Below are 25453 nucleotides of genomic sequence, written 5' to 3'. Positions count from 1 at the left end.
CAATGAGGGTTAACATCATCAATGACTTTCCCTTTACTAATCAAATTCTACAGTATATGTAGATTTCTATGGATGGGTGTTTATATTATACATTAAATCAATATATAATTAGACATATATGTGAATGCATACATATTTGTGATACACATAACCATGTGTAAGTATATTCCCAACAATATCTCTGTTAAGAGGATGGACTTCTTTGACTTGCACCTGTTTTCACACTCCTGTTAGCGGCTTTTCCTGCTACACCCCTCTCTCTTGGTTCCTTAGAATGCAAGTTACACCCCTTTTAACTCTGTTAAATCTAGCAGTCCAGTTTTAGAGGTGATCTGTCAAGGGGTGTAAATTACACATTTGGTGAGTGGGATGTGAGCGTGAGTCCAAGAAAATCAAAGTGAGTATAAGGGAATCTGTGTTGATGCAACATACGTGCTGGGGGAGCTGGAATAAGGTGTATGTTACATTATTTTTGGTGTTGTGCACAGGTTCCAACTGAGATCAGGGCCTCCAGGTGCTAGGCACTGTCTTCCCCAAGGAGTTGACAATCTAAGAAGAGAAGACCTGCAAAAGAAATATCATTACCCCTGTTTTAGAGATGGGGAGCCAAGGTGCAGAGAGATTGCAGGGGAGATTTTCAAAAGCACCCAAGGAACATGAGTCCAATGGAACTTGTGTTCCTAAATCTCTTAGGAGATTGGTAGAACTGGAGTCAAAATGCCCATGTTTCCTGATGGGACTGTTACTGAGAGGACTCCAGTGGAAAGGAAAAAACAGAAGGAGTTAGGCTGGAAGCAAGTCGGCTATATGGACAGAATAGTAATTTAGCCTGCATTTGGTGTCACTCTTTGTGACGTGTCCAGGGTCACCCAGGAAGTCGGTTGCAGAGTGAGGAATGCATCCAAATCTCCTGAGTTCCAATCTCATGTCTTAACCACAAGAACCTTCTCCCATCTATTTAGATTTTAAAAGATTCACTTAGACTTATTTCACTGAATATTTTATGCAAGCAAATTTTATCCCATGGGTTCCTCACAAATTATTTGCTACAACTATTGCTTTGAATATTTATTCTGCTAAGAATTGGTTCCAAAACCCATTGAAGTCAATGGAATGACTTCCATTGACTTCACTGGCCTTTGGCTCAAGCCCTTCATTTGCTGTTTGTTCGGTCTGATTGGTCACCTCACCAGCATGGAACGGTTTCTGATTCTTGTATGGATGGCAGAATGGTTTATAAACAGGAGGAGGCCTTGAATTAATCATCTGGAGTGCAAACACTTATTGACATGAGTACTCATGAAAATTCCAGCATGAACAGTTGTGTGAATACAAGTACGTACTGCCCTTTTCTTTCTCTGAACATTCTTACAAACAAAAAATTGAAGGAATTCAGAGGCTGCAAATAAAAGGTGTAAATACCATTGAAATAATTTTTATTAGAATTAAGATTAATAAATGTGTGTTTGGGTTTTTTTTGCAATATTCACCTACCCGTGGTTATGAGTCTTCACTAATGTTTGTAAAGTACTTTGTTTCCTCATATTGAATGACGCTGAAGAAGTGCAAAGCACTATTGTTGGATGAAAATGGCATTTTTAAAAAAATGGAACTTTTTTGCAAGATAATTGTTCTGTTTTCAAAATTTTCCAATTTGAAAAAAACCCTCCCCTCCTTCCCAAAATAAAAAAAATAAAAAAAAAAAATCAGTGGCAAAATGAAGTTCGGGTGTGGGGGAAGGAGAATGGGGAAAAAGGGAAAGGGAGAAAAAACAAAACCAAAGTATTTTTGGTTTTCAAAATGTCACGGAGATTATTTTGGAAAAAAATTTTTTTTTTAATGAAATGATTTGATTGTTATTAAACTGATGAATAGGGCGATGATTTTTGGGAGACAGTGTGGAGCTGGATTGGACTCAAAGTTCTTGACCCTCCTGTCCTCAGATAGGGCTGGGAATTAGGATATGTGATAGGAGGAACAATACAGTTCAGAACTTCCAGGTAAGAAGGAAGTCTCTAGTTCTCTGCTAAAGCTTATGGAATCTGCTGTGTTTCAGCTCACACTACACAGAGTAGTCACATGAATACACAGACGGAGGCGTGTTGCTTCAAGGCAAGTGTGAGGTTGTAGAAGTACTGTGCACCCAAAGAGCCAGGCATCATGGTGGCAATTCTGGCTTTGATGCTTTGTTTCATTATGTCACTGCCTGTTAACAAACGGTACAGTCAGAACAACATTTTCCTCCTGGTTGTGGGCCAGCCTCTGGCAGAGGAAGGATGGTGTTGTGGTTACAGGCGTGAACTGGCACTCAGGCACTATGGAGTCATTCCGGGTTCTGCCGCAGACTTCAGTTAGCCTCCCTGGATCTCCCCTGCGCTAAGGGGATGTTACTAGCCTTCCTCCCCTGCCTGTGGCGAGGCTCCACACTTGGGAAATGCTCCGACCCTCTGTTCCTGGGGCCCATGTCAATGGGACAGCTAAAGCCCAAGAGGTGTGAGGGACTTGGCCAGCAATGCCTAGGAAACCAGAGCCTTACCCTGCTCCCAGGGACAGAAGTCCCATGGACTTGTTTCCAGGAAGTTTCCCTCTTTCTTCCTTTTTTTTTTAAATTCAGTTGAAACCATTTTAAAATGTACACTGGGGCGGGGCTGAGGCGCTCTGGCTCTTCCCCCTCCTGGGAAAATGGATTCCCTTCCCAGCCAGGCCCTTTCTCCTCACTGCCCGAGGAAGGTGGGGTTCCCATGCCTGCCCTGGGAAGTGAGTGGAGCCCTCCTGTGTTGGGCTGTGCCCTCCTCGAGGCTCACAGAGGCAGGGCACCTCTCCTGCTCCCCTGGGGCTCTCTCTGCGGTACATAGCCACAGCGCCTCTCCTGGCTCCAGGCAGCCGTCCAGGAGGGGGATGCTGAACGGCTGCTGCAGGAGAGACACAGCAGTGGCCCCGACAGCTCTCTGCTCACAGAGCTGGTTGCCACTCCCTGACCACCTCCCCTTGGCAAAGGGCCCCCTTATGTCTAGACAGAGGCATTCCGGGGATGGTAGATCCTGGGGCCTGAGAGCAAAGCATGCAGGGAAAGTAGGCAAGGATATAAGCAGGGAGCATGAGGGCGTTTTGGGGAAACCAGGCTGTGCGTCTCTTCGGCCTGAGAGAGAGACTGGGCAGGGCAACCGAGGGTCCCCCTGTTGAGCCCACCTGGGCAGGGTGTGCTTGGGAGGGGTGCAAGAGGGGTCAGCCGGTGTCACTGTGGCACAGGCCCCGCAGGCAGACCGAGCTGGGGGTTAGGGGCAGAGCAGGTTACCGGAGTCCCTGCTGGGGCACAGCGCAGGAAGGAGCCCTGAGGAAAAGAGAAGCAGAGACCGTTTGGAGTCAGACCAGATGCGCTTCGCAGGCCCCAGGACTGGAGGTCCCAGGACAGGGAGGGTGTGAGCTCCCTTATGCCTCTGGGTACATTGCTGCTGGGCCCTGGCCTTTGACAGAGGACCTGTCACCCAAGCTCTTTGAACTTTAATTTGGACTGGTGCTTCTTGGCCTCCCTAGAAGGGGTGGAGGGTGTGTTTGGTTTAGCCAGAGGCCGAAACCACCTCTTCAGTAAGGAGAGAAATTGAGGCAGTGGCCCCATCCGCACAGTGAGTGGTAAGCCAGTGCTACCGACCTCAGCAGCACCAGGATTCGGCACGCCGCTGTGTCCCTTGAGTCCCCCTACGGTGGATGTATCTGGGGAGCAGAGGCCCATCATTACTTGTGTTGCCTTGCATGGCACATTGGCAGTCTGCCCGTAGTCAGGAGAGAACTCCGGCCATTAGTATTAGGGGTGATCACGACTTCCTGAGGGTCTTGCCTCGCCTCTAATACAGGTTCAGCTTGAGTCCTGGGTCCTATAAACAGCATAATGAAATTTTCCCAGCAGGATGGTGGCCTGCACGGTGGGCCCAGATCCTTAAGGGATGTGTGTGGGGGAAGGCGGGGGAGATTTCTATATCAGCACATACCGTCCGAGTGGATGTAGGGTATTTAGCAAGCACGTGCAGGCCACCACAAAAGCAACGGGGAACCTAACTCTTAATGAAACCCTTTGACAGGAGGGTAAGGCTGGCCGGCATGGTCGCTGGCGCTTACCGCTGGTGCAGACGCCAGCCAGGCCCCGTTGAAATAATCCTCTTAGAAAAGAAATCACAGAAAGCATTTCCATCTACTTCATATTCTGTTTGGACGGAGCTGTTGTTGTATCTGATTCTTGTGCATCTCTCCCAGACGCCCCCTCTCTTTATGTGCGATGTGGAGATCATAGAAGTACTTCCAGGAGGCGTTTGGAAAGGCCTGGTACCCAAAGGATTAGCCCCTCCAATCCAGATTCTGTTTGTACATGGATGTGGGTGTTCAGATAGAGCTCATTTGCAAAGCAAGGCCCAGAAACCAGCCTGGCCATGTAAGAGGAGTCGCTTTGAGCATGGCTCAGTATATTCCTTACTGTTTTACATGCTGCCTGCTTCCTTCCCCATCCTCAGTGCCAATCTCTGACCCACTCCCACCTGCTGCTGGCTTCCTCAAACTAAGTGCTGTCTCCCACTTACTCTCTCCTGCTCCAGTCCCCTCCAACCCCTCTCCACCAGAGTCCTCCTCCCTCCCATGCACGTCGGCCCACTGCTCTGCTTGACACACTGCACAATGAGATTCCTCTCACAATGACTCAGGGGTTCCTGAGATTAATTTTTCAGGATTTAACAAATCCAGAAAAGTACAACTGAACTTAATCCCCATATCTGACTCCCTCCCCTCAACGTAATGCAGGGGAGGGAACTTATGTCCAGCTCTGAATTTTGCAGTTTGCCCATAATGGTCTGAATCCAAACTTTGCACCTGGGCATACTCCAGATTTGAAAGAGTTAGGAAGTCAATCTGGATCCAGACTGGAATTTTCCCTATCTTTATAATGGGCTGAACCAAGCACCTGGATCTGAACAGGCCTAAACTATGGTGAGTCTGAAACACAGATCTGAACTTGTACTCTGTGGCTTAGGTCCATCCTTCAAGAAGGTGTGCATAATGTCCCCATCTCCATGGGATGGTAGTTGGGACTGAACCAGGGATTTTCAGCGCATGTGCACACACACACACACACACAGAGCACAGGCCTTTACAACATCAGCTAAAGGAGCCATCCATGGGCCCAAATGCTGCCACCACCATTAATTTCTGAATACAAGTGGCAGACTCTGGCCCTTATCTGGTAACACTAATAGGCTTTTATCCTCTGTGTAAAGCAGCCACCAGAAAGGGACACAACTCACTTAGTATGTTATACATTTGCCCTCTGGGTGGAAGCTTGTCCAAAGCATGTGGCCTTTGGTCTGCGTACCGGCCGGGTCAGGTAGAGAACCAGCATGTTTATTTAAATATTAAGCCGTCAGCAGATTATAGCAATATATTGTAAGGAAAAAGAGGTTCCTGAACATTATTAAGTCTTTAGTTTGGGATTAAGGAGGTTTTAAGACAGATTTAATTAAACAGAGCAGGGACACCTTTATAAACCTGAAGTTGGGGTTAATTCGCTCCCCCTAACATGCTCCATTTCTTGATTACTCCAAAATGAAACAAATTCCATGTCCTACCTGGGGAGTCCAAGAAGGGAATGTGAAGCTTCATCTCTAGACAGTTCAGTGCCCTGTCAGTGAGGGAGTGATTAATAACTCTGTCAGGGGACCCTGAGCAGTGGAATGAAATTAGATCAATCCCAGCTGACACTGGGCCAGTCGCTTGCAGGGTGGTTTATGTGCACAGTGGCACGGGCACCAGGATGGGAATTGATTTGATAAACGAGCCTTGTCCGGTTCTTAGTTACACCAGTTGTCAGGAGCCAATGATTAAGGGACCCGAAAACGGGTGTTTATTAGATTTGCCTTTATTTTTGCATCTCAAGCGTATTTGGCATCTCCACCCTCAGCTGTCATCAGTCCTCCTTCAGTGAATGGGCGAAGAGGGTCAGATAAAATAAGAACTGACCCAAGCCTTCCACCACAACTTCAGTCAAGCCCAAACTAAACTTTAAGAGTTTAGTACACTTTATACAAAATATTTATCATTTTTGCCCACTTCTGTACTCCCTGGTTCCACCTGGGGTCCCAAGCAGATGTGTTCCAGTGCTGCAAGGTTTACAGGCCAGAGGTCTGGACAGTTTGTATTAAAGCTGTGCAAACTTTTCCCGGTTAAATCTGAAACCGTGCAGATTTGGGGCTCACATCTGTGATAAGGCAAGTTTAATGCAATCTCCCCCTCCCCCCAATGTTTAAGCCTGAAAACATTGCATTGGAAAAGTGTGAGTGGCTGTCTCTGGAGATGTGTGAATATTAGAACATGTTTTGTGCTTTGTAGATTCATAGATTCTAAGGCCAAAGGGGACCATTAGATCATCCAGTATGACCTTGTATATAACACAAGTGTTGTATCAACCAGGCAAGGTACTAACAAGCTTCAACAGGACTTTATTTTCAAAGTGGAAACCTCTTTACCAAGGTGCTGCTGCACCCTCTGTAGCTCTCTCCCAGCCTCTCAACTCCTTCCCCCTCCTTCCTGTTTCCTGTCCTTTCAGACTCCCAACAACCAGGGCTCCCAATTCTAATAATTACAAGCAACATCTAAACACCACATTCCCTCCTCTCTTAAGAAACTCTCCCAATTAAAATAAACATTATTGTTCTAACCACAGGAACAAATATGAAACAAGATACTATACTGTTGGCAGAAATATTACACTGAAAACCCTGCAGATACTACATAACATAGTGTCTAGTCCAGACAGGTGGTTATCTGGGTCTGACAGGCCGTCTCTCAATCCCCGGTTCCAGTGCAATGTCGTCTTGTGTTGGTACTACGGTGAAGTCATCCAATGCAGACTGGGTGTTGGCATAATCTCCTCTTGGTGCATAGGCAGGTGCAAGATAAGAAGCATTCCATACCCGCCCATCAGAAAGTCGATAGGTGTAAGGTCCCTTCTTCTCTATGATTTTAAGAGGAGCTGTGAATTTATGGTCCCTTTTGCGTAAAATTCCAGGTTTTCGTATTCTAACGAAGGAACCACACTCAAACTTTGGTTCTTTAGCACCCCGCCGCTTGTCTGTGAAAGCCTTAGACTTTGCTTGGTGCTGTTCAACTGTTTTTCTCAATGAGCTTGTCTCTAATCATCTCATCTGCCATATTCCCAAAGTCACAAATTACAATCAAACTCCTCAGGGAAGCAATATACTGCATTATAATTTCCCCTGGTTTCTGTTCACGCTGGCAAAATCTGTAGTGGTTAGCTACTACATTCACTTTTGGCACAAAAAAAAATTTTAATGCAGTGAGTGCAGTCTCATATTTATCACCTGCAAGGGGAAAAGTGTAAAATATATGCTGCCCTTCTGCTCCAAGGCAGTGGATTAGCAGAGCACGCTTTCTTACTTCAGAAATCTCTGTAGCGCTGATTGCAAGCAGGTAAGTCTCAAACATATGGATCCAGGCAGTAAAAGCAATTGGAGGCTCACCTGGGCTTTGCAGAAAGGGTGCAGGTGGGTTCAGAGGCAGAAGATCCATCCTCGTCGCCAAAATGTTGTATCAACCAGGCAAGGTACTAACAAGTTTCAACCGGACTTTACTTTCAAAGTGGAAACCTCTTTACCAAGGTGCTGCTGCACCCCTGTAGCTTTCTCCCAGCCTCTCAACTCCTCCCCCCTCCTTCCTGTTTCCTGTCCCTTCAGACTCCCAACAGCCAGTGCTCCCAGTTCTAATAATTACAAGCAACATCTAAACACCACAACAGGCCAGAGAATTGTATGCACTTATTCCTGTCTTGAGTCCTATAATTTGTGTTTGACTGAAACAGCTCTTCCAGAAGAGCTTCTAGTCTTGATTTGGAGACTTCAAGAGATAGAGAACCCACCTCTTCCCTTAGGAGTTTGTTCCAATGGCTAATAACCCTCACTATTCAATATGTGTGCATTATTTCTAATTTGAATTTGTCAGGTTTTAACTTATAGTTATTAGTTCTTTATATCATAGAATCATAGAATATCAGGGTTGGAAGGGACCTCAGGAGGTCATCTAGTCCAACCCCCTGCTCAAAGCAGGACCGATCCGCAAATAAATCATCCCAGCCAGGACGTTATCAAGCCTGACCTTAAAAACTTCAAAGGAAGGAGATTCCACCACCTCCCTAGGTAACGCATTCCAGTGTTTCACCACTGTCCTCGTGAAAAGGTTTTTCCTAATATCCAACCTAAACCTCCCCCACTGCAACTTGAGACCATTACACCTCGTTCTGTCATCTGCTACCACTGAGAACAATCTAGATCCATCCTCTTTGGAACCCCCTTTAAGGTAGTTGAAAGCAGCTATCAAATCCCCCCTTATTCTTCTCTTCCGCAGACTAAACAATCCCAGTTCCCTCAGCGTCTCCTCCTAAGTCATGTGTTCTAGTCCCCTAATCATTTTTGTTGCCCTCCACTGGACGTTTTCCAATTTTTCCACATCCTTCTTGTAGTGTGGGGCCCAAAAACTGGACACAGGACTCCAGATGAGGCCTCACCAATGTCGAATAGAGGGGAACGATCACATCCCTCGATCTGCTGGCAATGCCCCTACTTATACATCCCAAAATGCCATTGGCCTTCTTGGCAACAAGGGCACACTGTTGACTCATATCCCGCTTCTCGTCCACTGTAACCCCTAGGTCCTTTTCTGCAGAACTGCTGCCTAGGCATTCAGTCCCTAGTCTGTAGCGGTACATGGGATTCTTCCGTCCTAAGTGCAGGTCTCTGCACTTGTCCTTGTTGACCTTCATCAGGTTTCTTTTGGTCCAATCCTCTAATTTGTCTAGGTCCCTCTGTATTCTATCCCTACCCTCCAGTGTATCTACCTCTCCTCCCAGTTTTGTGTCATCTGCAAACTTGCTGAGGGTGCAATCCACTCCATCCTCCAGATCATTAATGAAGATATTGAACAAAACTGGCCTGAGGACCGACCCTTGGGGCATTCCACTTGATACCGGCTGCCAACTAGACATGGAACCATTGATCATTATCCGTTGAGCCCGACAATCTAGCCAGCTTTCTATCCACCTTATCATGCATTCATGCAGCCCATACTTCTTTAACTTACTGGCAAGAATACTGTGGGAAACCATGTCAAAATCTTATGCCTTTCTCTGCTAGTTTAAAGAGCCTGTTAGTGACGGCATTTAGACACTGTAATTAAGTCACCTTTCAATTTCTGAGCTCTTTACATCTCTCATTGTAAGAGCTGACTGGTCTACACTATGAAGTCAGGTCATCCTAGCTACATTGCTCAGGGGTGTGAAAAATTAACTCCCCCGAGAGATACAGTTAAGCTCCAGTGTAGACACAGGAGTTTGTGACTCTTTTTTGTGAGACAAGGTTGGGAGGTAATATCTTTTATTCGACCAGCTTCTGTTGGTGAGAGGGACAAACTTTTGAACTACACAGAGCTTTTCTTCAGGTCTTCTTTCTTTGTTGCTCTTTTTCTGTGGCTCGTTTCTTTCCAATTGTTCGATATCCTTTTTAGAATGTGAACACCAGAACCGGAGGCAGTTTTCTAGTGTCAGTCTCTCCAAGCCCCTCGAAAGAGATAAACTCACCTGCCTTCTCCTACTCACCCCTCCCCTATTTCTACATCCCAGGATCCCATTAGCCCTTTCTGCCACAGCATCGCACGGGAAGCTCTTGTTGAGTTGCTGATCCATTATGACCCCTAAAGGTGCTGCTGTCCAGGAGACAGCCCCCACCTCTGTAGGCCTGGCCTGCATTCTTTGTTCCTAGGTGTAGGACCTGTATTTGGCTGTATTAAGATCAATTTTATTTGAATGGGCCCAGCTTAGGAAGTGATCCAGATCACTGTGTATTACTGCATGTGCCCGTCACTATTTAGTACGCCACCAGTCTTGGTGTCATCTGCAAATTTAATCAGCAGCGATTTTATATTTACAACCAGATCCTGGATAAAAATATTGAATACCATCGGGCCTAGTACTGATCCATGTAGAACCCTCCCATGTAGGTAGGTAAATTTATGATAGTAGGTCACAAGGCAGGTGAATTAAACTTGAAAACCCAATATGTAATTCCTACAGCTTAGTGAAATTTGCCTTTGCCCTTTGCATCCATCCCATGCTTATCACCATGAGCTCTGGGTGCCATATTGGATTTGAACTGAACTGACTCTTAATAAAAATCCCAATGAGTGTGATATCACGCTCGAAAGTAAAGATGGACCAGAACCAAAACCACTTTGGGCAAATTCAGGTGGAGATTGGAATATTGCAGCTGGCTCCCTACTCTACAGGTGGCCAAATGGGAAAATTTCAAAGCTGGATCTGAAATGCGCAGCTTGGGACCATCTGTGACAAAACAAACAAACAAACAAACAAAAAAGTTTTCCAGAACACGTGAATTGAAAGCAGATGAGCATCCAACCTGAACCTCCAAATCGTTTGAGGCTTTCTTGTCACTCCTATGTCCATGCATTTCATGATTCTATTATATCTCTGAATCGGGGATGTAGCTGGACAGCAGAGACCCAAAGGACTAGTTTGCATGTTCTGTACAATTTATGCAGCATAAGCCTATGTCTTGATGTCTTTACGGAGTCAATACTCTATACAGGCAGAACCACTGTATTCAATGAGAACTCTGTCTAAATTGAGAACTAATCTGTCTAATCTGGCCCTATATTATACTCTGTATGCATCTTGCTATTACATAGCTGATTTCCTTTTCTGTTTTTTTTTTCCTTCTGGAAAACAAAATAGCCCATCTGCTGTGCTGTAATAGCAGTATTGCCATATAGAGTTTGAAGAATGTCTTCGTTCTGCGGATAGTTAATAGGGGGAATAATGCCACCTTATGGCTTTTCTGATCACTTCAGCATCTTGTGTAGTTTCAGGTTAAATGTACTGCCAGCAAAGATTGGTTGGCCTGCTTTTCCCCTGCTTTGCACAGTCATTTCCATGTGGGCAAAGTGAGTGCAAAGTGCATGTAAAATGCTACCATACCGATTTGGATGCATTTTCCACACACTTTGCCCAAGTAGAAATGACTGCACAAAGTGCAAGATAAGAGAGTATCAGCCCCAGTGTGCTAACATTGAAGCCTGCAAAATAAATATTCCAGATCTTAGAATGATGTAATAGTACAGTGGACGAGAAGCTGGATATGAGTCAGCAGTGTGCCCTTGTTGCCAAGAAGGCCAATGGCATTTTGGGATGTATAAGTAGGGGCATAGCGAGCAGATCGAGGGACGTGATCGTTCCCCTCTATTCAACATTGGTTGAACAACAGAGGCCTCATCTGGAGTACTGTGTCCAGTTTTGGGCCCCACACTACAAGAAGGATGTGGATAAATTGGAGAGAGTCCAGCGAAGAGCAACAAAAATGATTAGGGGTCTAGAACACATGACTTATGAGAAGAGGCTGAGGGAGCTGGGATTGTTTAGCCTGCAGAAGAGAAGAATGAGGGGGGATTTGATAGCTGCTTTCAACTACCTGAAAGGGGGTTCCAAAGAGGATGGCTCTAGACTGTTCTCAATGGTAGCAGATGACAGAACGAGGAGTAATGGTCTCAAGTTGCAGTGGGGGAGGTTTAGATTGGATATTAGGAAAAACTTTTTCACTAAGAGGGTGGTGAAACACTGGAATGCGTTACCTAGGGAGGTGGTAGAATCCCCTTCCTTAGAGGTTTTTAAGGTCAGGCTTGACAAAGCCCTGGCTGGGATGATTTAACTGGGAATTGGTCCTGCTTCGAGCAGGGGGTTGGACTAGATGACCTTCAGGGGTACCTTCCAACCCTGATATTCTATGATTCTATGATTCAGCTGATTATTCCAGGTGCTGGTTATCCAGGTACATAAAGATAGATAAAGTAGATAAAGGCCACAGTTGCAGAAGAGTTTAAACACAGTGTAGAACTTTTGAAATTGTTTGAAAACTTAAATAAAGATCTTAAAAAGATTTGAAACTAATCATACTAAAAATGAACTGTATTGGAACTTTATATATGGTGCCATTTATAAAGCTTCCTACAACTACTTTGGCTGATGCTTAGCATTTATATCATGCACACTTTGACTTATTCTTCACAAGTTTAAAACTGCTATTTCAATATTTTTCCTCTCCAAATTCAACAAAGGTCTTTCCTTTGATCAGTTGAAATGTTTGGACCAGACATTGAGCTCCAACTGAACATTACAATTAGCTGGATTTAAAATTAAAATTATAAAAAGGAGACTCATCTTAATAACCTTAGTACTGCTGACACCAATCGTTCAAAAATCCTAAATCAGGCTCCAAAAATATTGTGAGATTCAAAAAAATGTAAGTTCTTGGTTCTTTTGATTTGCTTTCTGATCACACTGGGGTCATTTTCATTTTCTTCTCCCAAACCATGTGGGCTAGAAACTTACCCTTATTTCATGAAAGCTAAGATTTTCACATAATTATGTGACTCCAGGAGTTAGGGCATTAAGAAAAACACCAAATATCATGAGATTTTTGATCAAATCATAAGAGTAGGCAACACTGTAATTTTCTGACAAGAATCCGTTTTTCCCATAGAATAAAAAGTCATTATGATGTAATTCCCCTTTTTGATCCACGCTGGATTTCCATTGCAAAATCTGCATTTAGACTACTATAGACATCCGGACAATCACAGGATTGGTAATAAGATCTCCCTATTTTAATAGGGAAATGGAAAACAATCATCTGATACCCCTGCCTCTTCCCAAACCTATCCAGTAGTAACACAGATGACATGTCATCTTTGCATCTGTTTTCTTCAATGGCATTTACTGGAACAAACTCTTATAGTATTTCACTGACAAACCCAGACTATTTCATTCCTTTGAAAAGTGCTTTGAGATCTGTGGATGAAAAGTCCTCTGTGGGTCCATCCAGTATTCACTGAAGTGATTGGAAAAGCTCTGACTGACTTCAACAGGCTTTGGATCAGTCCCTATAAAAGGGAAATACTATGTTAGCAGTAGACATGCCACTTTCCTGTTCCAAGCCTGTCCGATAGCCACCTGAGGTAGACGTCCATCACCAGTCTAATCTGACGTGGAATTGGTGAGCGTTTCTAAAAAGACAATGTTCCAGGGATGCCTTCTTTCTGGAGCAATTTCCCTTCCTTTTTCCCCCTAGTGCAGAACTCACAAGAATGCGTCTCTTTTTGTTTCAATTCTCAAGCGTTCTCAAGAACACAGGTACAAACACATGCACAGCATTCTAAATCTGATTTTGTTCTGGCTTCTGTCCCATTCCTGGGCAAGCAGACATGATGTAACCATGGGCTCATGTGCAAGTGCAGTATGTGACAAGAAATCCCCGGTTTAAACCAGAGCAAAAGAATCCATTGTTCATGTGAGCAGTGCCTCTTGAATGGTCACTGCTTTAATAACAGCCCTGAACTTTTTGCTTGGTTGCTATTTTTATTTTTCCATGCATTTTGCAAACTTAACAAGGTGTTTGGCTGATCCTTGCCATTCACAGGGAGTGATAAGCCTGTGCGAGAATAGAACATGTTCCACTCAGTTAGATTGGCAGGTAGGCCAATTTCCTGTTAATGGATTGGTTCCTCTTTCCCTCACAGAGATGGCATGTTCATACCTCTGAGGCTTGATCCTGAGGCTTGATCCTGCAGGGTGCTGGGCAGTACATGAAAGTTGAGGGCACTGAGTACTGGGCAGGGATGAAGAGAGAAAAGCCATCTCCTACACATTTAGGGCATGATGCAAGACTTCCTCTTTGATATGGCATCCTCACCATAACTGTAATCTTATTTTTAAGAAATACCCCAAGCACGGCTTCCTGCAACCCAGAAGGGCAAGTGCAGAAGACTATTCTATTCAGGTTCTTATACTGTATCCATCACTGTATTATCTGGAATCCACAAGGGAACTAATTTACCTGGGAAGCTCTGAGAGGATACTACTGTGATGGGAATTATAGCAGACTCAACAGAGCCCAATCCTGAAAGGTCCTGAGTGATGGTAAACCATCTCAATCCCCACTGACTTCGCTTGCAGTACTTCTCGAATACAGCAAACCTTCGTAGCCTTGCCCAACCCGGGCTGCGGGTGCTAAGTCTCAAGGTTCCACTTCAGAGCTATCTTCTCCTTCTTTTGTCCATCCCTGTGCTTGCTGGATGCTGGCAGCATGCTTAGCACCACATGGAACATGGAGAGGGAGTGGTCCTTATTTCAAGGGGCACTGCCTTCAAAGCACCATCCCCTTTGTTGGCCTTCCCAACTTAGCAGAAACCAGATTCTGACCTTCCAGAATCTCTCCCGCATGGAGTTGTATTGCCCTGATGGAAGTCCAGTGGGGTTACAGTTGTCTAAGCAACTTCTTCTGGATGGAATTGTGTGGAGAAGTTTAAAGCAATCCACTCTCCAGCTTTTGAAATCTCTGTTCCGGCTTTTGGCACCATCTCTGTGTCCATCTCTGATCTGCAGTTGAGCGAACATTTTACTCTGCTGCCTTTGTTCTCTTTAAAGCCCTTGGCCACTTCATGGTAGGAACGCCTCGTGTCTGGATGAAGTTCACTGTATTCACTTTTCTCCTGAGCTTATATCTCCTTTGGCTGAATCAGGTGCTGAAATAATTGGCAAATATTGGGCGTCTTTAATTATCATTAGCAAATTGTTGAGAACAGAGCAGACACTTGAGGCTCTGGTCTTCCCGAACCATTAAAACTGAGTAGAAAAGGCTGTTTGTGTCAGTTGCACAAATTTGTTTGTTTTCAGGCTTTGAAACTGTAAGGAAAATATCCCAGCCAGGCTTGGCAGTTGCCATAGCATCACGCAGACCCCGGGATATATGATTAATGAACAGTTGTTCTGGGTCCTACAGGGAGCTAAAACCTGAAACTCACCATCTGAAAGGAAAAGCCAGATGAACAAGATGAAAATAAGCACCCAGTACCCCTGCCTTTCCCGTGATCTATCCAGCAGAAATAGTTACCATATGATCTTAGTGTCTGTTGTCTTCAGCGGTATGTGCTCGACCAATCCTTTGTAGTATTTCACTAATACTATTTCATGTCATATATTGAGGAATATCCAGGAATAGGGGAAACTGTTCAGCTCACGGCAGCAAACACAAGCCTTCACCCACATCACCACAACTTGATTCCAAAGATAAGTTGATGTACACAAAATAAATTAATTATATGGACATCTCATAGGAATTGCTGTAGTGCATAAGACAAGTGATCCAAGTAGACAACAGAGACTAGTAGCAAATACTTCAGAAGAAAGAACAAGAAATTCCCAGTTATGGAATAACCTGATAATAGAGGAGGTTTCTTTCTAACCTCAGGCAACTGGGGCTTAGCTTGTGCCCGGACCTATAAGGGTTTATATCCCTCGAAAATATTGATCCTTATTCTGTCTAATAGAACTTTGAGTTTTCTTATTACTCATATAAATGTGTAACCTTTTTCTGAATCCTGCCAAATTCTTGGCCTCAATATCTTGTGGCTGTGACTTCCACAGGTTAATTTCCAAGAATCCATCTCTCACCCTCTCAATGAGTGTGTGAATGTAGAGAGAGAATGTGGTAAGATGGCTAGTGAAAGACTGGAAAGCAGTACTCCTGGGTTTTGTTGCAGCTGTGTCACTGACTCACTTTGTGGCCTTAGCAAAGTTATTTAATGTCTCTGTGCCTCAGATGAAACATTTGTAAAATAGTTATATGATATGATTTATGCCTCACAGGTGTTATTGCAAGTAGAGATGTGGGAAACACATTCCTTGCACTTTTCAGGGAGTCATGTGGCCATTTCCTTTGGTTTCAATGGGATTCTCATACTGAATTTTTCAATTACATTTTGGATTCAAATGAATGCAAAATCTGAAAGTGGAGCTCAGCCAAACATGTCAAATCTCTCCTTCTTTTGCATCACAGTCAGATGAAAGCTTGAATATTGCAGTGCTGGTATTTTGATGTAAAGCTATAAACTAACCCCAAGTTTGCTTGAAAATTTGGTGATGCTTAGCAAATCTTTAGACTAACTTGGCCTGAATTTCAAGCTTGTCATGAAGGCCAGTACATGTTTGTATGGTTTCTGACTGTGTCACTGTGAACATGTTACACAGCTGTCAATGGTGCTCAAATGTAGTGGTGATGGGTACCTACATACCATGTAAGTACCTGTTATACCATAGGCTGTACGGCTTAATGAATGGCTAGGCAGGGCTCCCAGACTCTCAGGTAAAGCGTCCGATATTTATACCAGTATTATATTGTATGGAGATGACTAGTGTACATGGGTGTGTAGCAGAGTGCAGGGAGGTAACGGATGAGCCTGCAACCTGATCACTCAGAAGCCAGTTAGTTCCCAGAGGTAGCTGATTGGGGTAATTCAATAATCAGGCTGGTAGGATGGTAGTGGTCTTTTTGGAAAGAACTCAAAATAAAGGGCTCCGTGAATGCACAACTAATGGAGTTTGCCCAGTTCCTGTGGGGCAAGAAGACAGGCATGGAGGTGCGCCATGTTCCAGGAGACCACTACCTTCTTTTGGATGGAATAAACTCAGCTGTGTATTATAGGGTTTATTCTGCTAAATGTTAATGGTGGTAATTTCCCAATACTTCAAGTGGTAGGGGGCTGTATTTTTGGAATACAAGATCCTAGAAACTATCTTCTCTATCACTATGAAGTTCCACATGGTTATGGAATTGTTATTATTTATCCATATTATAATGGATAGCACCCGTGAGACTTTCCTTTTACAGCCCTATACTTGGGATTGGCAGAATTTGGTTTGTATTTTTAATATTCTTGACAGATAATATCAATGTTTATTTTTAAGCATTTTTTCAGTTTTGATTGATTGAAATTTTCCTAGTTCTGGGAAATTATGGGGGGGTGGGGTGTAAATCAATAATTATTTAATGAGATTCAAAAAGTTAAAGCTTTATTACCATCAAACCACAAATTGTCCACATCACATGTCAAAATATATGAGAAGTAAATATCCTTAAATCAAACTCTAATAATTTCTCAAACAGCGTTATTCTTACTTAGGCTATCTGTAAATTTCTATTATTATACATGGAATATTTTTTCATCCATTTATGTGTATATGGTGAAATGGACAAATCTAATCCTTACTTACTTACCTCTATTGTAATTCTGTTGTGTTGAAATTTCATGTGACCAGATGTGTTTATGCTATTTTGGTTCCAGGGTAGAATGACCATGAAAAGTAGCTGATCTCTACCATCCATGGGCTGAAACAATATGAAAACCATGAATCTCCTGAAGTTACATGTCATCTGAGAAAGAGACTTGGATTTATGATGACAATTTAACTACTCCTACCAGTTATGAACCAAAATATTTGTGTGAAAAAGGACATATTCACACTTGAGAGCAAACAAATTTGTATCTTTTTATCAACTCAGATCTTCTCAAGATGTAAATATTCATATAAATAATATCTACCCTCTTCACATAGACTGTCAGATGAGTGAATAATATTGTGACTGGCAAAGTTCCCAGGACAATGGAATTAGCAGCAATATCTGAGAAGGCAGATTGGGGAGGAATCTAAAGTATAAGGAAATAAACCTGTGAGTGGCCCTAGGCCCATATTTTAGCTGATTTGTGGATTTTCAATCACAGTTACAGGAAGCGCATAACTTCATACAGTTTTGCTGTGAAAATAGTTGAAACTGTTTTATTTGCTTCAATTTTGGGGTTTATTCAGTGGAACCAAAAACTCAAAGCAACATTCAGGAGCAGGGGGAATATACAGGCAGAACAGGAGATGAATCAACATGTTCTCTCTCTCTGTCTAGCTCCGTAGACAGCCCCGTCATTGCAGTGTAGGTTTGCATGCACCCTAGTGGAGTTCTGCACAGCTCTGCTTATCACTCTGCCCTGGAGTCCTTCCTCTTTGAGTTCCCCTAATCAATTTTTTCTGCCTTCATTTTTTTTTAAAGGAGACTGCAATTCCCTTTTAATTGCTTGCTTGTCCTGGTTTCCCCTCATCCCCCTTCAAGGTTTCACGGGGCCAGCTCTCATCTCTAATTTTATAATTATCTCTCATCTCTAATTTTCACTGGTACCGACTGGAAAGAATGACATTTTCTGCTTGGATGCAAACCAGTCACTTGCCCAAATCCCACTGAAAGAGCTCAATTTGCTCAACTAGTCAGTATTCCGTCTCCGTTAAAGACTCCCAGACTCAAACTTGGACTTAGTCTTTTGACTCACGTTTCCCCTTCACCCCTGTTCCCAAGCCCCACTCAGACGTCCCAAAGCATTCTCTCCGCCACCTTTTTCCATTACCATGCACTCTCGTTACCCGCAGCTGGGGGGGAAGCGAGACAAAACAAAATAAAACTCCTCTCACCTAAATAAATAAATAAATGCACCGAGAGAACAGGCTGCTAGTTCATTTAGTGCAGCCTTTCCCTGAAGGCATGAGGTAATGCCAAGCTATTCAGAGTGTGATGCAACTGGCTGATGGACATTCAGAGAATCCTGGCTGTGGCAGAGTTTACCCAAGCTAGATCTGGCAGTGAAGACCGATCTCTCACATAAGAGGCTATTTAAAGCCACAATGAGGTTCATTTTTGATGTTTCCATTCAGGCGAGTATTTAATTGCTCATTGACAAACCACCTAGACAATTTGTGTGTGTGTGTGTGTGTATGTGAGTGTGTTCCCTAGATATACCATTTTTGTTCACTTGTCTTACTCCTTCCATGCAGAACCTTGCTGCCCCAGACAATATCAGTAGAACTGGATCTCTCCTCTCACCATCAGTGTTCAGCAAAAGGGTCTTGAACTGAGATTATGAGGTGTGAATTGCAATGAGTTCCCTCTGAGCGTCTCACCTGTGACAGCTCAGAGAGAAGTTCCCCTATGTTTTCCCCCCTCCAAATCAGCTAACTTCATCCAGCATGTTTTCCTCTTTCCTCAGGTACTCACACCAGTGGTTGTATTTAGAAGACACATCTTAGATAACGTATTGTGTGCAGAAGCTCTGATCAGAACCCCAGGTTCAGCATGGTAAGCCACTGTGTTGATGGTCTGTGTCATATCGCTATCTGGCTTGAACAGGAAATATATACACAAAGATTAGAAACTGAGGCAGAGAGAGGCTAAGTGGCTTGTCCCAGAGGAAGTTTTTGGCAGAGCTGGGAATAGTATCTGCACCTCATGACCCATAGTCCTGTGCCTTAATCCTCCAGAAAGGGGAGTGCTTAAAAATTCCACACACCCCCGATCCACATTTACATAATTTTATTCCTCTCTGCCCTCTGTGCAATTCTCTGTTTAATTCTCACCTACCTCACAGGGAGGTTGGGAAATTTAATCAGTTAGGCCCCTACGCAAACAAGCTCTCACATGCTTAAGTTTCACTGAAGTCATGTCTTGACCACATGCTTAAGTGCTTTGGTGAATTGGGAGCCTTGGTGTCTGCTGAGCATTCTGAGACCCTTGAATGGAAGGTGCTCTGTGCCAGTCAGTGAAACGTGGTGCTGGTCTACACACAGCTTTCTTTAATGAGAATGGTTCTAGAATCAAGGACTCCTGTGATCATCTAGCCTGACCTCCCCCTGCATAACATAGGCCACAGAACATCCCCAGAATAATTCCTGTGTGAACTGGAACCTCTCTTCTAGGAAAATATCCAGTCTTGATTTACAAATGGGCAGTGATGGAGAACCCATCAAAAGTCTTTGAATCATCCCTTCAGAGCTGTCTGGTAACCATGGTCAGTAGCAGGGAGCCAGTATTTTCAATGGCCGGAGCACCAAAGTATTAGTCAGAAGATCTGGGCTCTATTCCCAGCACATCCATTTGCTTCCTGGTGTGAGCTGGGACAAATCACTTCCTGCACCTCAATTTCCCCAGCTGTAAAATGGCAACAACAATGCTTGTCTTCCTTTGAGGAGCGCTCTGATACCTGTTGATGCAAAACTCTGTGTGAGGAGTACAGGTTATTATTGCTTCCAGCAGCAGAGTGATTATGCCCAGCAGGTGACTGCTGCTGCTTATTGTCAGTATGGATTGGGTCCTGGAAAGGAATCAAATGAACTCCCAGATGCTGATGTTAAATTCACAGTATTCCCGCTCTCTGCAACTCCCTCCCCTCACTGCACAGCTTCCGATTCTCTTTGCTTAAGTGTTAATTAACAAATAAGCCAATCCACAACCACTTAAACGACCGGCTACTGGCACACTTGTCCCACTCCCTATAACAGTAAACTACAAATCTAGATCATTTTTTTTTTAACAAGGATTGCTTTTGGTGAATCTGTCGACATTGAACAATACAGAACCAGCCCTCCATGTCCGGCTGCTTCTGCTGAATTAATGTGTAAAGGCAGTGACTGCAGTAACATGCTGGTGGTGCGTTACACTTCCATACCATTTTGTGGCATGACCAGAGTCCAGGACAAGACAAGAGCATTGATGAGGGAGCGAGCCAGTATACACGATTAGTTTAATCCTCTCTCACAATCCTCCGATGGGAAGTGGGGGTGGGACACAATAACCTAGTGCCAGGGTTTAGTTTGTCCACAAGTTCAGCTTGAATAGAGAGGAGAAGAAGGAAGGAAAAAAATGGGAAAAAAAACCCTTCTAGAGTTCATTGGGTCTGGAGTGATGCCAAGCCCTGGGGGCGGCTCACAAATGAGAAGGGAAGAAAAGGGGGGAAAGGAGAGCAGAATGATGATTAGAAATCACAAATGAAAGAAGCCCAAAGAGAGGGAAAAAATCTGCATCTCTGAATATGTGCAGGAAGGGGAAAAAAATATTGCTCGCCTTTTCTAAGGGCCCCATTCATCCGCGGATAGGCTAATGGCGCTGCCAAAGCCAGGGAGCACCCTGGGCAACTCTCTCTCCTGACCCCCTGGGAGGCACCTATGAGCCGAATCTCAATGCAGGAGGCAAAACTGTCTCCCTCCTAGGGCCACAGGCCCTTCTTTTGCAGATGTCTCTGGCTTTCTGCAGGACTTCTGCCTCAATCTCCACCCCAGCCCTCGTCACGCTGCAGCCCCTCAGCACCTGCCTGCTCCTCCATGGCTATGGGAACACTGAGATTACGAAAGGAAATTCACTGAGCAGGTTTACGGCACAGAATCCTGAAATGTGGAGATGGGAAAGACCCATTAGGTCATCTAGTCCTTCTCCCTGTCAGGACAGGTTTAGTCCTGTGACCCAAAGAGCCCTTCATGCCCAATGGCATACCATTGCGTATGCTGTTTCTCATCAGACCCAACCGACTCACTATACACAACACTCTGTCATCAGGGAATTTATCCCAAAGGTATTGTGTCAGGTTACCACGTTGGTGATTAATATTGTAAAAAACACACGTTAATGTTCTATGTGCAGTTCTGAATTCCCTCGGGAGGATGTTACTAATCCATGGTTAAGACCAGACAACCTAGCCTAGATAAAAGTGATAAGCAGCTCTGTCCTCGACAAAGGAATGTGAGTTTATCTCAATTTACATATTGGCTTTAAACAAAGCCATGGGGTTATCCTGATCCTGAACTCGAGAGACACAGAATTAACATGGCTCCTGCACCCCAGAGAGCCCCAGGAGACTGAATCCTCAGACGCCCTTCCTGACTTGTGAGACAAAGACAATCCCTTTGGAGATATACGGAACACAGATTCTTTCTTAATCCTTCACTTGAGGAGACCCAGAAACCAAGCAATTTGATCTCTGGGATGGATCCTGGCCAATGAAAGCTGGAAAGGTGACTGGGGACAAGAGAAACCATCTTGAACAAAGATGGTATCTTGCTAAATTAAGCTCCAGTCTTTTAGATGGGCATTTTCACTTTTATTGGCTTGTAACCATTCTACCTGTATCGCTTTTACTTGGTGTCACTTAATCGGTGTTGTTCTGTTAATCAGCTGGGTTTGCTTTCATTATAAATCATCAGCGTTGTGTAAGTTCAGTGACCCGTGTGCTTCTAGAAAGCTGACAGGTCGGAGTGTTCTACTGTCCCTATAGAGGAAGTGAACTTGACACCTTAGCTGTGAGGGTCCAGTGACGGGGCCTAGTCTCTACAGTAGGATGATTTGGGGGTGAATTCAGGGCTGGAAGCAGGAGCGCTGGAACAGATGGGGCCAAGGCCCTCCCACTTTTTGAAAGTGGACAGACCTGACCCATCCACTTTTTGCCACAGGTCCCTGAGACCCCGTCCCCCAGCCAGGCCAGCAGCTGTAGAGAGCCACGGACTCTCCACTTGCCCTGGATGGAGGGTCTGGTGGCCGGGGACATGGGCTGAGGGCTGCTCTTGGGCCCCCACAACCCAGAGAGGTGGCAGGTCCACAGCTCCCTGGTCTAGCTCCAGCTTCTGATTTGGCTAGGGGCAGGGCCAGGAGGGAAGAGGGGGGACAGGGGCAGGGCCATAGAGGGGGAAGCCCCCCCCCGCCCCGGCTGGAAGGGTACTTAGGTCACTGTGCCAGGAGTAACCAGGTTGGGCAAAGCCAGGGTGAGGTTTCTGGGCATCAGAGCTCTGGACCACAGCTGCCATAACCACAGCCCCCCTGGGCTTACAAGGCAGATGGTGACTGAACCCCTTGCTTGCCTGGGGGAACCACAAACCATCACAGTTCCCCACTAGAGATGGATGGGAACCAACCAACCCTCCCAGGTCTGAATACACCTGCACTTTGGGGAAATCTGAAATCCAAACCCAGGTCCAGTTCCAAATTTTGCGAGCAGTCCTGGCCTTTATGATAAGCCAAACCAAACCGCTAGATCCAAACTTCCCCCTACTTTGTGACATTAGAAATCCAGATCTAGAGGCTACTTTTGCACCATGAGCCCATCTCTACCCCCTCCCGTACATTTTGGGGGTTCTTTATCCAGTCTCGTGTTAAATGCCACGAGGCATCCACGGCTTCCTCAGGAGACCGTTCCCCATTCTAAGAAAGCTCTCACTGCCAGGAAGTTTCTTACTGTGGCTCAGGGCTCTTGGAGGTGAGATGGCAGCATGCCAGCTACCCAAGGATTGAAGAGAGCCCTAGACAGGCAATGGCTTTGAAATAAACTAATAATGGCAGTACAGTGCCCTCAAGGGTGTATTGCCCTCTGCCAGGCTGAGAAAGAACCACTTGTGATCCTTTCTTCCTCCCATCAAATGGGGGAGAGATCCCTTATTATACCAGCTGGGGCCACAAACTTGGCTTGTGAGCTATAACGGGGGGGAGGGGCAGACAAACCAGTTTTTAGCTTTACAATTGTTATTTAGCTGGCTGGCTGGCTGTGAAGTTCTGATGGGGAAGTGGTTAGCTGGCAAGAAATGCTCGCTGATGAGGTACGTCTCTGCACAGCCCTTACACTGCACTCCTTCCCTTGCAGCTGCGGGCCTCAGTACCCTTGCTCAGGCCCCTGTTACCTGCAGATTAGATCATTGCAAAACCACCACTGCAAACTATTCAGAGGCTATTTCAGCCAGAGCAGAAGAAACAATGCTTCCTGCCTGCTTCTCCTTATAATAGCAGCTTGCCTCTTCCCTCGCCAGGCACAGCCTCCCTTGTTCTGGGAGGGTAGTTTAACCCTTCAGACAAACTGAAAACTCCACCTCTTCTGGGATAAATGAAAGTCCACATGAAACAAAAAGTCTTCAGCAGATAGAGCCCTGAGCCCTGTCTCATCCTCTCTGGGCCTCAGCCTCTCTCTAGGGCCTGGAGCAAGGGTTCACAAAGTCCTCTCTGGGCCAAAGCTCTCGCTCCAGGGACTGTTTGACTTTCTCCCGTTCCCTCAGCAGTTCACCACCATAACTGAAGGGATATAGAACACTAAGTAGCTTCTCTGCGGAGGTAAGGGACCTTGGCCTTCCATCTGCTGCAAGTGCTAACCAAGGGGCCCTAGACAATAAAGCAGGCATCTCCTCTGATCTCAGATAGTCCCAGTGTCACTGACTGGTCCTGTGCGGGGAGTCAGGTTCAGCCTTGCTTTAGTGTAGCAGTAATACTCCAGCTCGTCTTGATCTGGGAGTTAATTACAGCTAGGGATCCCAGCTGTGAGAGACTCAGGGAGGCATACACCGGGAGAGCGGGGAGCTGAGGTAGGGTGCTCCTGCTCGCTGGGAAGGGCCTAGTGAAGGGAGGCTGAGGAGAACCTACAGAGAGAAGGTGAGGTGCCTGGGAGAAGCTGCTAGATGCTCTGGGGAGGGGAGGCAGCGGGAAATGCGTCAGGAGGAAAAGAGTGTTGAGGTTTCAGGATAATTGCATTTGTATCTCTTCCCCACCCCCTTTGCCTCTTCCCCCTCCATGAGCCACTCCAGGAGTGCCCCAGTAAGGCCTCAGATCTCCAACCACCACCGGTCTCTGGGCAGGGCCTTCTGACCGGGAGTGTCCTAGCCCCGTGCCTCACACTGTGATCTCCGCAGCCAGCCAGGCTCCCTACAGGCCAGTCCCTGGGCTTTGCTTTCTCTCTGTGCTTGGGTCTGAACAGTACATTGCCGGCTACACATGAGCCTGCAGCTCTTTCTAAGCTGGGTCAGAAAGAAGGCCCCGAGTCAATTTGAACACAGCCTTTTTAGGCCAAAAGCCCTTTCTTGGCCTGTTGGTCTCTGGAAAACACAGTTTGAAACATTCTGTGCAAACCAGCCCAGGGTGGTACCTCTTGGGAGGGGTTTTCAGGCTGAGTGATTCACCTTGATTACCCCCCCCCCCCCACACACACACACACAGAGTCTTTGGTTCTGGAGGAGCTGTGGTAACCCTCCCCACTGGAGTTGCATACAATTCCAGCCCATAGTGTTACATAAACTTAATACAATATGGCCCCCCAAGGTATGGCATGAGATTGCAATATCTTCCCCAAAGAGACTCCAGGGAGAAGGCCCTGGGAGGCAGTGCTCAGTCTGAGGCATTGAAGAACTCTGCAGGACCCCAGAGTTAGGGGTAAAGACCAGGGAACTTCAGCCTTGCCCAAGCGGGGTTGAAGTATGGTTTGTTTGGATGCTTATTTGGATTTCTGGTTGCACTTTCCTTATCCTGGAAGGGGACTGAAGGTAAAAGGTGACCTGGCTGGAGAGCTAGGCCACTGAAGAACTGAACAGAGACAGGGCCTCACAGGGTCAAAGAAGAGGTCAACAGGACAACCCTGGTAATGCACACTTTGACACCAGGGGTGCTGTGTCCAAGAGTGGAACCACTTACCCTGCTGTACTTTGCCCGAGGGCTGCTTACCATTAAATCCACCTCCTCCAGCCTGCCTCAGGGTATCCCAGAAAAAAACCTGTGAGCAACGCCCCAGGGGACACACTTTTTGGTAGCATTTCCCAAAGTTTCCCAGCCCCAGGGTCCCTTATTCTTCATCTTGTGCCTTTTTTCCAAGGCTCTGTTCCTCTAGGCTTGTACTTCTCCCCAGACTTTCTACTTCAAGCTCCCTCCAAAGCGTGCCCCGATCTGACCGA

General features: G+C 45.4%; 1 protein-coding gene across 10 annotated transcripts in view; it reads left to right on the top strand.

Moving 5' to 3' along the window:
* Positions 1-25453, top strand: part of OSTN (osteocrin) — a 171483-nt gene that overhangs the window by 38592 nt on the left and 107438 nt on the right. For 4 of the 10 annotated variants that reach the window (XM_075132035.1, XM_075132032.1, XM_075132036.1 and 1 more), the window contains 3 exons: positions 17236-17466; positions 18767-18856; positions 18979-19067. The exons of 2 other annotated variants lie outside the window; for them this stretch is intronic. The gene's annotated coding sequence lies outside the window, so the exon portion shown is untranslated. The remainder of the gene's footprint in view (positions 1-17235; positions 17467-18766; positions 18857-18978; positions 19068-25453) is intronic. 4 more of the 10 variants (XM_048864236.2, XM_075132034.1, XM_048864234.2 and 1 more) reach the window with 2 other exon arrangements.

Source organism: Caretta caretta, chromosome 9 (assembly GCF_965140235.1).
Source record: "Caretta caretta isolate rCarCar2 chromosome 9, rCarCar1.hap1, whole genome shotgun sequence".
Classification (NCBI taxonomy): domain Eukaryota; kingdom Metazoa; phylum Chordata; order Testudines; family Cheloniidae; genus Caretta; species Caretta caretta.
This window is presented reverse-complemented; position numbering and strand designations above follow the sequence as displayed.